Genomic DNA, 13,234 nt, shown 5'->3' on the forward strand with positions numbered 1-13,234 from the left:
CCTCTTCCCACCACAGCCCAGAGGAGAAAGGGGATGTTTTTGTGAGCCAGTATCATTCCCTCCAGGCGGGGGGGGGGGGGGGGGGGGGGAGGGGGAGACGGGGACAAAAGAGAGAGAGAATGAAAATAGCCAGAAAACCACCCACCTGTTGTGGAATTGCCTGCTTTGCAGATGCACTTCAGGTGCCTGCTTCCAGAGAACAGGTCACTTAGGACTTGGAGTTCCTGAAAGGGGACTGTGTGGGCAGCAAAATGCAGAAGTAGCATGTAGTGTACCACATAAGAGTATAGCTACACAACCGTTGTGCTGTGCTTTCTAGAGCCAGGAGCCAGACAGCTCAGCGAAAAAATAAAAATGCTAAAAACAGCAGGATGGCCACGGTGGCACAGGCAGCAGCCTGGGCTCGCCACCCACGTACAGAGACAGGGTATGGGCTGGATTCAGGTGCCTAGCCCATGCTTTTTTGAGCGCACTAGCTTTGCCAAAGTGAGTCAGCAAATGTCGAGGCACACTCCCAGTTGTAGTGTAGACACGCCCCAGGGCATGCGTGGGAGCCAGGAGACCTGGTTAGTGTAGATGTAGACCTACTCCATGACTTCAGATGAAAGGTGTCCTGAGAATACTACATTATAAGCAAGAAACTAAATAAAGTGTTCAGAGGGGTAGCCCAGTTAGTCTGTTGTTTTTTAAGTTTTTTTTTTAAATCAAGTGTGTGTGTCTTTGCACGGAGAGGGGTGTGTGGGACCCATGGGAAGCAGAACAACCATGCAAAGTGATGACGCATGCACAGGGAGTTGGTGGAAGAACGCCAAGGGATCTGGAAAACAGGTTGTCGAAATCCACTGTTGCGCTGACGCAGAGCCAGGACATTAAGGCTCTTTGCTTTTCTGGCTCCTTTTAACATTGCCATTCGGTCCAAGCCTGCAGTCTAAATCTGGCCCAATTGCAGAAGCCTGATAACAGGAAGGGGAGAAACCATTTTAATTGCCAGTCACCCGCAAGACGAGCTTCCTTTCTCCATAGCAGTGGGAACGCAGCGGAGGCCCCTCCAGCCGGTCTGGGCTTTGAGCGTCGAGATGCTACTACCCAAGTCCCCGAAGCCTTGAAACCATGGCGGTAATGACTCCTACTTCCTTCCCACCATTGTCTGCCGGAGCTGGGCCGGGAATGTCTTTTGCCCTACAGCTTCTCAGTTTAAACCTTCTCTGTGTGGGGTTAGCTTGCTGCTTTCTGATTAGCTCATGACCCTTTCTGAGCTCACCAAGTCTGGAAGGAAGCTGGAATCACAAGCCAAGAGGATGTAACTCGGCAGGTGCCCCCCATCAGCCTTGTCAGCACATGGAAGTGATTCCAGAGTAAGGGAGGAGGCGAATGTAAAGCAGAATAGGTAATATGGAATAACTGCCTGTGTGGACACACTTGCTCTGGAACAAAAATAATTTCTGGATAGCTACTTCCAAAGTGGATTATCCTAATTCACTCCTGAATACCTCTTCCTGAATAACTCCATGGGTAGCCCTGGGTAACTCTCTCTACTCCAGAGCAATCCCTGAAAACAATAACTACTAAGGAAAAGTAACAACTTCCACAGGAGTGCGGAGGGGAAAAAAATCATGGGTCTGACAAAACACTTCAGCCCTTTTGCTCACGTTTCTCCTAGAAACATAGGACTCTCCACACCAGATCAGACTCAGGGTCCTGGACTAGACAGACGATATCTGTGGATCAAGATGCTTCAGAGAAAGGTACAAGAAACCCTGTCATAAGCAGTTAAGGGATAAATAGCCTTGACCCCCCCCCCCCTCCGGGTTCCTCTTCACCTCTGTTAGTCAGATTGGCACTATTCAGTCTGCTGTGCCTGTTTAGACTGTAAATGCTTGGGAGGGGGGAATCTGTCTCATTCAGGCTGTGTCTAGACTACATCCCTCTGTCGACAGAGGGATGTAAATTAGGCACTAATTAAATATCCCACGCTTCATTTGCATAATCACGTCATGGCTGTCTTTCGAAAAAGCGTCATTTCAAAAGTAAAACCGCAGTCTCACTTTTTGAGATTTACAGGATCTTTCGAAAAAGGCTTCTATTTTTGAAAGAACCGTGTCTAGACTGCGCTTTTACTTTCGAAATGGCGCTTTTTCGACAGAGAGATGTAGTCTAGACGTAGCCTCAGATTTAGCATATTTTGGAGCACCACTTGGCAAGCAGATGTAACTTGCTTCTAGAGCACCTTTCCTCCTAAGGATCCTGAACTGCTCCAAACACAGGCATTGCTCTACTCACCACTGAAAGGCAGATACCTCTGAGGTAAAACATGGTTGCTATTTACACAGCACACTGCTCTCTCCATTTCAATCCACCGGTGGAAGCTGACGGAAATGTGGGGCTTGTTTTACCCTGGGAATTTGCCTCCATTCCAGCCATGGCAGTAGGCCTTGGAAGAGCTGGATTGAATTTCTGCCTCTGCCACACTTATGCTCGCTGTGTGATTTTGGGAAGTCTCTGAGCCAATCAGTACAATGTCTTGTCTTGTCTATACATTCTTCAGGGCAGCATCTCGCACAATGGGGCCCAGCTATTAGGTAGAACCTCTAGGAGCTACATAATACAAATAATAACTGGGACTAACCCCAAAGCAACAAGGCCCACTAAGGCTTATTTTTAACCCCTCTTCCCAAATGCAGCTGCCCTCTGACCCTGCTGCCCTGAGGAAGATGAGCTTTCCCTTCTGCTCATTGTTATTTAATGAGGATGTTAACACACAATGTTCAGCCAGTCTGTGCAGTTGACAAGTCTTTAGGGCTTGATGGTGCTGAGAACTACCTGCTCCTAGAGGGAGAACTTTGATGTATTAACAACTCATGCAAACCTTGCCATGTCAGTGAGCTGGAAAGGGAGTGGAACTGGATAGAGCAGAGGGTAGAAAACAGGAGTGAATTGATTGATCTGTTTTATCCAGATGATTTTTTGGCATCGCCCTGTATTTTCCGGGCATTCTGACTTGGAGAAAACTGACAGAAAAAAACTTCTTCTCCAGTCCAAACAAGAGCTGTTCTGAAAGGTTCTTAATGGAAACATAGTACAGGTTGAACCTCTCTAGTCTGGCACGCTCTGGTCCGGCAACATCCATGGTCCGGCGTGATTTTAGTGAGCCGGATGTCCATTTATGGGTGTGGCCAAGTTTCCTGTGGTTCCATAAAGTTTGTTTACTGCCAGCAGTCCTGGTTCTCAGTGTTCTGTGCTGTTATTTAGCTCAGGGGTGGCCAACCAGTTAGACATGAAGAGCCAAAAGAGCTGTGGATAGTAGTGCAAAGAGCCACACATTCCTCCCCCTCCCCCAGGCTCCCCCCAGGTCTCCCCACTCTAACCCAATGCCCTCCCCCCCCAGAGCCAGGCACCCCCAGGCTCCTTCCATTCTAACCCAATGCCTGGGTCTCACCGGAGCTGCCACCATCACAGCCACATAATTCTCCCTCCAGGAACTGGGGCATGTGCACAAAGCGGGCATGCGGCTCCGAACGAGCCGTAACCCCGAGAGTCGCATTTCTGTAAGCAAAGAGCCGCATGTGGCTCAAGAACCAGAGGTTGGCCACCACGGATTTAGTTCTAATTTACCCCCTCTAAGCAAGTAAGCAGCAGAAGTGTTGGTAATGCTGCTAGACAATATCAGCTTCTGGTGGTTTGGCAAATTCTCTGGTTTGGGACCGATCGGCTGTGTCTAGACTGGCAAGTTTTTCCACAAAAGCAACTGCTTTTGCGGAAAAACTTGCCAGCTGTCTACACTGGCCACTTGAATTTCTGCAAGAACACTGACGATCTCATGTAAGATTGTCAGTGTTCTTGCGGAAATGCTGTGCTGCTCCCATTCGGGCAAAAGCCCTCTTGTGCAAATGCTTTTGCGCAAGAGGGCCAGTGAAGACAACGCGGTATTGTTATGCGCAAAAAAGCCCCAATCGCAAAAATGGCGATCGGGGCTTTCTTGCACAAAACCGTGTCTAGATTGGCACGGATGCTTTTCCGCAAAAAGTGCTTTTGCGGAAAAGCGTCCGTGCCAATCTAGACGCTCTTTTCTGCAAATGCTTTTAACAGAAAAACTTTTCTGTTAAAAGCATTTGTGGAAAATCATGCCAGTCTAGACGTAGCCATCAAGTCCCGAGGGGCCGGACTAGAGAGGTTCAACCTGTAGCAGCAAAAGAGGAGCTCCTTTTGCCATAAGTTTCCATACAAATAGGTCAAATGTTTCTGACTTACCACAGATATTTGCTAGGTCATCCAGACTCTCTGATTGCCAAAACGAGAGGAGTCTTTGCTTTCACTGTCTGTTTCATGTGTGGGCACTGACATGTGGTAATAATAACTAGCTTGTACATAATGCTTATCAGTGGATCTCAGAGTGTTTTACATAGGAGGCCAGTATCATCCCCAGAGGAGGCAGCAACAACAAAGGAACGTGCCCAGAGTCACTCAGCAGGCTCCCTGGGTAGGTGTTCTGGCTGCTGGCCTGTGCAGAAGTCCATGCCAACCACATCTGTGCTGTAGATGAAAGCAACCTGGGTATGACACCCTAGGCTACAATTGTACCTTCCTTGGCAGCGCAGATACAAACCCCCTGTTAAACGGCGGAGCAGCTGCTCACCTCTCTTGGGAAAAATGCTTCCTGCAGCTCCCCCTTCAACAGCCTCACTGTTCTTAGGTGGGCCCATCTTGCGCAAGCACAAATTACACCTGCAAATAAAAATACAGGCACCTGCATCAACCTGGCCTTTAATGTCAGGCATCACACTTCATTGAGAGTCGCATCCTACCCATGGTGCAAGGGGGTGACGCCAATCACCCTCTGTAAGGATCCACTCCTCCCTTCCTTGTGCAATCCAAACACCCATTTGCTTTAGGAATGCAGGATAAGTCATGCAAAAATCAAGCCCTTGAGCCTTTGAAATCTAGCGGGGCCTCCAGCGTACCACTGGCCCATAGCTTTCACCCAGTAATTCCTGCACCTACCTGAATGGCTTCAGGGGTGGGGGTCAACTGGAGCAGATCTTGAAGCAAGACAACCAGCTTTACCATGAGAACTACTCCAGTCTTTCAAGGACCCTTACCCACTTCAGTTAGCTGATCATTAACTCTTTCATAGCTGCTGGCGTGCATTGCAAATTATCTCAAGTGTTACTGCCAGGAACTCAAGTCATAAGCATTTCAATCCTCCCCCACTTAAATCACAAGCATCAGTGATTGGGCCATGCTTCATGGATGGTACCAAGTTGGCTTCTCTCGCCTTATTATTTTCATGACTCATTAGTGGCGGGTTCCAGCCTTTCCCCCTTATTTGACAAAGTAAGGGGTGGGATTATACCTCCCTGCTATTGATCTTGGCTTTCACTGATGCCTGCACTGTTTTCTCAGCTGTAAGATTTGGGTTGTTTATTTTGTTTTCAGATTAGATGGATGTTGAGTGGGGTTCTTTAGTAGGCAAAGCTAGAGTCTCAGGAGCACAGCACCAGGAGCCAAAGGCAACACCAAACACACACCAGGAAATGGAGCAGAAGGAAATGTAAGCCAAGTAACCGGAACACGGGGCAGCCCACACTTTTCTGCACATGCATGCAACCTTCATCCACTTGATGAGAAAACAGCCCAAAAACCTGCTTGAGAGGTGGCAGATCATTGTGTAACCCACTACCTGATGGGTGTGGTTCACTGTCCCATGTAGTGGCACTTAGACCACCTACAGAGATAGTGTGATATTGCTCTACACTACAGCCTTAGCTGAGAGCCAGCTGGCTTTTAGCTCATGCACTAAGCTCCAGCGGTCCCAGGTTTGGTCCTGCCTGTTAGCATCACAATTGCAGGTGGACCAGAATGGGCTAGCAGGAAAAGGTAAAATCATTTCATATCACTGTGCTGTTGATGCTGAAGCCAACATTTAAAGCCGTGGTCTTCAACCTTTTTAACCACAAGATCACTTTTGCAATTTAAGTCCAATGTAAGATCTACCTCAACCCGAATACCCTTGCCCCCACTTCCTTCCTGCCCCTTCTTTGAGGCCCTGCCCCTGATTCATCCCTTCTCCACGGCCTCACCCTACTCACTCCATCCCCCTTCCTTCCCCATCCTCACTCACTTTCACCAGGCTGGGGTAAGGGATTAGGCTGCAGGCTCTGGTATTGGGCCAAGGTGTTTGGAGTGTGGGAGGGGCTCCAGGCTCAGCCCAGGCAGGGGAATGGGGTCCAGGAGGGGTTTCAGGGTGCAAGTGCTGAGAAAAGGGTTGCCAGATGTCTGGTTTTGAACCAAGACAGTCCAGTATTTGAGGTTTCTGTTCAGGAAACAAGTTGAGAAAATATAAATGTCCGGTATTTACTAAATACGATGTAATGTAGATGGTGATGCAATGTCAAGTGTGTCCGGTATTTTTGTTGAAACCATCTGGAAACCTTATCTGAGAAGGAGTTTGGGTGAGGGAGGACTCACATCTGGGGCAGGACGTTGGGTTCAGGAGGAGGTTCAAGGCTGCAACAGGGGTTCAGGATGCAGGCTTTGGCTTGGCACCAAACTGAGATGGCTTTCAGGTAGTGGAGCAGCAGGATTAAGGCATGCTTACTCCTGCCCTGGCCCTGCACCACTCCAAAGCAGCTGGCATGTACAGCAATGGCTCCTTGGCACCATGTGATGCTCCTCGTCTCCAGGCACTGAGCCCATAAGCTTCTACTTGCTACGGTTCCCCATTACTGATCATTGGGAGCCGTAGGAGTGGTGTCTGCAGGCAAGGACAGCATGTGTAGTCACTCCGCCCCCTCTCCCTCACCGCTCTGCCTTTCTCAGGGGCTGCAGGGACATGCCAGCTACTTCCAAGAGCAGCATTTACCACAGGGATGATTACTCCAGCCACGATAGGTTAAGCATTTTAGAGCTCACTAGTCAAAGAATTATATTTAAGTATAAAAGAGAAATGAAAATTTTGAAATGCAGAGACTAGTCGCAAACCAAACATCACCCATTTTACAAGCAATAAAAGTAGTAACCACAAGCCCCCACCCCCAATGTATGTGTTGGGTCAGGAGATGAGAGTGAAGGACAGTGTGTGTTTGTGAGAATGAGAGACACACACAGTGTGTGAGAGTGACCGAGATTTGCATTGCCAAGCTCCCCCATCCCCTTCTCTCTGTGTGGAGATACGGTACACCTAGACATCAGCCCTCCCTCTTCTTCCCCCCATACCCTGCACAACAAGCAGAAGGCTCCCGGGAGGCAGCTCCAAGGCAGAGGGCAGGAGCAGCATGACAGTGGGTGGTGAGGCAACTGAAGTGCCAGAGCTTGATAGCTTCCTGGCCAAACCCCAGCCAGGATCACCTGTCAGAGGCTCCAAGATCTACCAGTGGTGACCACTGATTTAAAGTATCACTATTGCCGAATATTCTTAGCAAAAGATTTTCCCATGTTGTCTTGGAGATAAGAGTTCTCATGGCAAAACTGGTTGTCTTTCTTAAAGATCTTCTCTAGTTGATACCTTCCCCCCAAAGTCATTCAGATAGGTTCAGCCATTACTGAGTGAAAGCTATAGGCTGGTGCTATGCTAGGGGTCGAATCTGGATTGTGACTTCACTTCCCAGCACCATCCTAAACTCCTTGGGCAAGCCATGCAATCTCTTTGAGCCTAAATTTCTCATCTGTTAATAAGGGGGTAATATTTTGTTGCGTGCATAAGATTTCAAGCGCTAGAGGCTTGTCTACATACACAAGTTACACTGATGTAACTGATGAGGGCATGTCTCTACTACGCTGGGAACTGATGCCACAGTGATCGATCCACCGGTCATTGATTTATCGTGTATGCTTAGACATGATAATTTGATCTCCAAGCGTTCGCCTCTTGATGTTGGTACTCCACCAGTACAAGAAGAGTGGCCAGTATTGTCAGGAGAGCAGCCGCGCTGATCTTACTGCATGCAAGATGCCACAGTGAGAATGTCGACTTCTGCTATGCTATTAGATCAGATCAGATCGATGGTGGGGATTAGTATAGACAAGGCCTAAAAGTGTCATATAAACATACAAGCATGAACTAAACTTATGTGCTCCACATTGAAGCCGATGTAAGAGTGCCCACGTACAAGTCTACACCAGTTTAGCTACATGGGTGCAATGTTGCACCTATGCTTAAACCAGTGCAACTTTGTGAGTCAACCAGGGCTTGATAGGTGTCTGTGCAGCCCCTAGCAGAGGGGGGTCTTGATCTCAGCCAGAGGTCCTCAGTACAAACAATAAATAAGGACAACAGCAATTGTGGATTGCTAGGGCAATGGGATTCAGGAAGAGAGGTATCATGGCAGCAGTGTTCACTGCAAGTTGTGCACTTGTGCAGCAGCTCAGGAGAGATTCACTTGCTGCCCAGCTGATTAGCAGAGTGCTCATAGGTAGGTTTTTTTGTTTCTATTGGTGGTGCACATTCTCATATGTCTCGGTGCACATTGAAAAAATTATTCTGCACATGGATGGAAAAGATTAGAGGGAACATTGTATGGCACTCTTTTTTTGCAGCCATTAACCCTTGGCACTTGTAATGTGCCATGTGTTGTCCTGGCACTATCGGGTGGCATGTGTGCAGTCTGTGAAGGTAATTGCCTGGCTCTCTGCTCAGTGATCTCAATGACTCTCTAAGTCCCAGTGAGCCTCAGAGGTAGCGCCATAACTAGGTATTTTTGTGCCCGGGGCAAAATATTAATTATGCGCCCCCCTTTCCTTGGGTTATCCTGTGTCACGCTATTTACTTTTGCAGCTTATTATTTTATTGCATCTTTGTGCACCTGATTATTATGCACCCGGGGCAAGCTCAGAGGTTTGCTGTGTGGAGCAGTGACTCACTCTCCCCTCCAGACTGCAGAGGGATCCATGAGGCAGCCATGGTAATTGTGGGGATTAGGCAACGCCTGCTACTGTACTCCCCAATTCTTGCAGAAAAGGCATCGGGACCAGGCTGCTGCTCAACTGCCTCTGCTTGCCTGCCATTGGCGAGATGTCTTGCTGCACGCCAATTACAAGCAATTAGCCACACCTGGTTCTGGAACTGGGTGGAGCAGCCGGCGGGCAGGGCGGGACTCTGGGAGACAATACTGCAGTACCTCTGTTTGTCCGCCCTTCTGCTTTGTGTGGGAGCCAAGGGCAGGTCCTGATGAGCCCTATGTGGCCTTGGAAAGCAGCTTCTCCCCAAGACAGATCAATGGGTGGAATCTGGTGTCATAGTGAAATAAATACATTCAGCACTGGGCTTGGTCCAACGGCCGCTGGCTTCACTGGGCTTTGGTTCAGGCCAGTACAAATCTTACACTAGAGGGCTATGTCTACACTCGCGGCTTCCTGCGTGAGAAATATGCAAATGAGGCTAAGCGTGGAATATCGCCGAGCCTCATTTGCATACCTAATAAGCCGCCATTTTTGCAGAAGAGGCTCTCGCGCCAGAAGGAGCTGTCTACACTGCCCCTTCTTGCGCAACAAAAACCCTCTTGCGCAATGCCGTTACGCCGATTACTTTTCAGGAAGAACGGCATTGCGCAAGAGGGTTTTTGTTGCGCAAGAAGGGGCAGTGTAGACAGCACCTTCTGGCGCAAGAGCCTCTTCTGCAAAAATGGCGGCTCATTAGGTATGCAAATGAGGCTCAGCGATATTCCTCGCTTAGCCTCATTTGCATATTTCTCGTGCAAGAAGCCGAGAGTGTAGACATAGCCTAAGAGATTGTTGATGCAGACCATGAAGGAGAAGTGGTGTTCTATGCAGGTTGGGAGGGAGAGTAATTACTCGTGTTTGTAGCTGGTTGGAGGTTGAAACTGGAGAGGAACCTTAACCAAAAGACCTTGCTCGTAACACCCCAAGCTTTGGGGAACATTCAGCTATGGACCCACATGTGGTAGGCCTGGATGCATCTAGCTGTTGGGGTCTGTAAAACCACATCTCTAGTCAGGACTAGGGATGTTACATATCGTTTAACTGAATAGCTGATTAACCTCATGAATTCTTACTGGTTAGTCGTCTATTCTATAGTCCCCAGGCAGCCCTTGACCGGGGGTGGGAGGAGGGTCTGAGCTCCCAGACCCCTTAAGAGCTGGAACTGAGCCAGACTGCCTGCCTGGCTCCTAATACACTTTAAATGCAGAGCCGTAGGGGGGCTAGGTCCAGAACCCAATGCAAGCCGGGACTGAGCTAGGCTGCTGCCCAGCCTGCTAAAAAATTTACTGGCAAAGGGAGGTGGGGGAAATGCGTCTAGTACAGCATTAACCTATACGCTTTTGCTTATCGGTTAATCAACTACACTATTACATCTATAGTCAGGACCCTGACAGGGGAGGAGGAGAGCTAAGAAGTGAGACTGCAAGAATCAGGTTGCCTTTCAAGTCAATTTGGGTCAGGTGGAACCGCACTAGGTTGGGCATGATTTTGACCCCCAACCAAGCATGATTTGGAGGCTTCTGCCGAGGTTGACTCTGAATGTTGGGGTTGTTTAGGAGACAAGGGGGTTCAGATCCACATATCACTGACCAAAGGTTTCCTGAGCCTCATGGCTCTTCCTAGAATTTCTCTGTGGTTACTGAATGCTGCAGAGTCTCCAGCCTGGGGCAGGCAAAAAGTTCTTATTGCTGGCTTCTGGCCTTGAGCAAAGCTATGTCATCAGAAAAAGATGGCATTGATTGTGTGTGCTGGTGCTGCCTTAATGAAAAATAGCATCAGAGATGTGGGATTTGCTTTGGACTTGGAGGGATCCTGCATTTTTCACCTACAACCTGGTAAACTTTGGAGCTCCTGTTCTCTCCATTGCTGGCATTTTGTCGCTGTCCCTATGTGCGCGACTTGTGGAGAAGCTGGTCTGCAGTACCCAATTGGGTTGGCACTAAGAGTGGAGAAGCTGGTCTGCAGTACCCAATTTTCTAACAGCCACGTGCAATTGCGTGTGTGCAACTGCATGCTCAGCCACCATAAAAATTCACTCCCACAAGAGCCTAATTTTCTCCTGCAGCCGTAGCAAGTGGATGTGCAAGAGGATAATCATGTGTGGCGTTCAGCGTTGGCCCTGCTGAACACCAGGCTGGGCACAGCATTTTTCCATGCGTGCAGGCTGACCATGGGACTACCTCTGTGTCCCAGCCACTCTCAGTGAGCACCATGGCAACCCACCCCAACCCTGCCTCAGGCCTCAAAGAGTTAAGCAGGTAGATTCTTCTCTGTGTTCTCACAGGGCTGAGCACGAGTTAGGCAATAGCCAGTCAGATGGGGCTGCTGATAAGAGACACACCATAAAATTTGTTAAAGGCCTCCGCATACTTGACTTCTGAAACCAGCCTCTTTCTTTCCCCCACCCCTGTATAATTCATTAACCTGAGTGACTGGGCCAAGCCCCAGGATAGATATAATATATGGCCCTAAGTCAAGTGGGTGGAGAGTTCCCACAGTGTAGGCTTGTCTGTCTTACAGGTGAGGGTGGGCCCTGGTAGCATTCACAATGAAGCCTTGGAATTCCATTGTACCAAAATAGCAGGTGCCTGAGAGCCCTGCTGGTAAGCACACAGGTGTATCCCAGTAAGCAGCAAATTGATTTCTCCCACCCCTCCCTGACCAGGGCATTGTTGGGAAGGAAATTGGCTCCCCATGTGCGACCCCAGCCAGTCTGCCTGGGAGCCAGAGAGAAACTTGGTTTCAATAAGTACCTGCTAAAAAGGCACTTTTTACAACCTCCAAGAGCAACACTTGGTTCCCTCCCAAAAGCAGCAAGAAGGGGCCCCTAATGAGGTGTGTTTACCCTGTGGGAAGGAGCTAGTTCAGCAGGCCCCTTGTGTAGGACACCCCACCCGGAGTATCTGTTGCTGAAAAAAGTTTGTCTCCTGCAGTAATGAATAATTATCCTGAATAGTAACTGCAACTGTAATGGCTCTCTGCTTTTCTTGTATTTGGAACTTCATCTCCCCTACCCTCCTATACCTCAGTATGCTCTACAGTCAACCCTTTAGCCTCAGACGCTCGCCACCAAAGGGAGTTATTTATTTTTATTACTGGAGATCGTAAGACCCATGGGTCTGGATCAGAAGCCCACTGTGCTGAACAAACACAGAACAAAAAAACTTCTCAGCCCCATTCTACAGATAGGGAAACTGAGGCACAGTGTGATCAAATGACTTGCCTAAGGTTACCCAACAAGTCAGGGCCAGCATAATGCTCACCCAAAAGTGCCAGCTCCACCCAGCCCCCCAAATATATCACTTTGGTATTAGCCACACACTGAAGCAGAAGTGGTGTTTAATGCAAGATATGTGGGAATTCATTCTCCATGGCCTTCTGCCTTGTCTCAACATGTGCCACCATGCACAGTGGATGGAAAATGTTACCGAATCAAGACAGGTGCAAAGCAATGAAGAATCCAATCCTTTTTTGGCTGCATCTGTGACGTGCCATTAAGAAACTAGAGGACTTTTCACTGCTCTGCCTCCAACTTGCTAAGCAACGTAAGTATTAAGATAATTGTTGTTCTGTTTAAAAAAAAAAAAAATCCGGGACCTTCAGTGTTTATAGCTGGCCTTGCAAGCAAGGATAGGGAGGCAAACTTGACTAAGAGGTCACAACTGCACTGGGCAAGTGAGCCAAGGGTCTGCTCAAATAATCAAGCCTCATAGAGAGCAGTTACACGGGACCAGTCATTCCCGAGAGCTGCAGACCCAACTGCATATGCCTGAAAATCAACAATGCTCCATGGTTTTGGCAGCCAGCTTGCTCTTACAGCGATAGTGGCGCGTGGGCAGCTCTGCCCTGTCATATAACTTCAAACATGCCAGGCCCTTGGAGAACCTGGGATGTTTACAGTAAACACCCCTATCAGCTTTGCTCTGCAAGAGGGCACTTAAACTTAACCATGGAAAAGTTTGTGGTAACAGGGACTTGCTTGCAACAAACAAAAACAGACACACACACACGCGCGCGCTTGGGCACACAAGGAGCAGAAAACCTCAGTTCCGTCTAAGCATCTGCTTAAAGTTAAATGCTTAAATGACACAAGCATCTTAAAAAGGGACTTTTTCCTAGTCAGGGACAAACAACAGCGTTAACAAAGAGGAAAGCCCGGAGATTATGCATTGTTTATTGTGTATGTCCACCGATGTTATCCTGTGCTGTACATACTAAAACAGCTGTTCTTTCATTTCTGGAGGATGTCAAATCCTTTTCTTTTTCTGTTTAAAATCCCCCCCCCCCCAACCTGCCTTCA

The 13,234-nt window shown here is 48.5% G+C and overlaps 1 long non-coding RNA gene across 3 annotated transcripts in view; it reads right to left on the bottom strand.

Moving 5' to 3' along the window:
* Positions 1 to 481: 481 nt before the first annotated feature.
* LOC102463651 (uncharacterized) overlaps positions 482 to 13,234 on the bottom strand; it is a 46,650-nt gene continuing 33,897 nt past the window's right edge. For 2 of the 3 annotated variants that reach the window (XR_012897322.1, XR_012897323.1), the window contains exons 2-3: positions 4,634 to 4,722; positions 482 to 953 (exon numbers count right to left, since the gene is read on the bottom strand). This is a non-coding gene — a long non-coding RNA (uncharacterized LOC102463651). Of the gene's footprint in view, positions 954 to 4,633; positions 4,723 to 4,998; positions 5,127 to 13,234 lie in introns of those variants that run through there. The other variant, XR_332332.4, reaches the window with a different exon arrangement.

The sequence above is a fragment of the Pelodiscus sinensis genome, chromosome 23 (assembly GCF_049634645.1).
Source record: "Pelodiscus sinensis isolate JC-2024 chromosome 23, ASM4963464v1, whole genome shotgun sequence".
NCBI classification, from domain to species: domain Eukaryota; kingdom Metazoa; phylum Chordata; order Testudines; family Trionychidae; genus Pelodiscus; species Pelodiscus sinensis.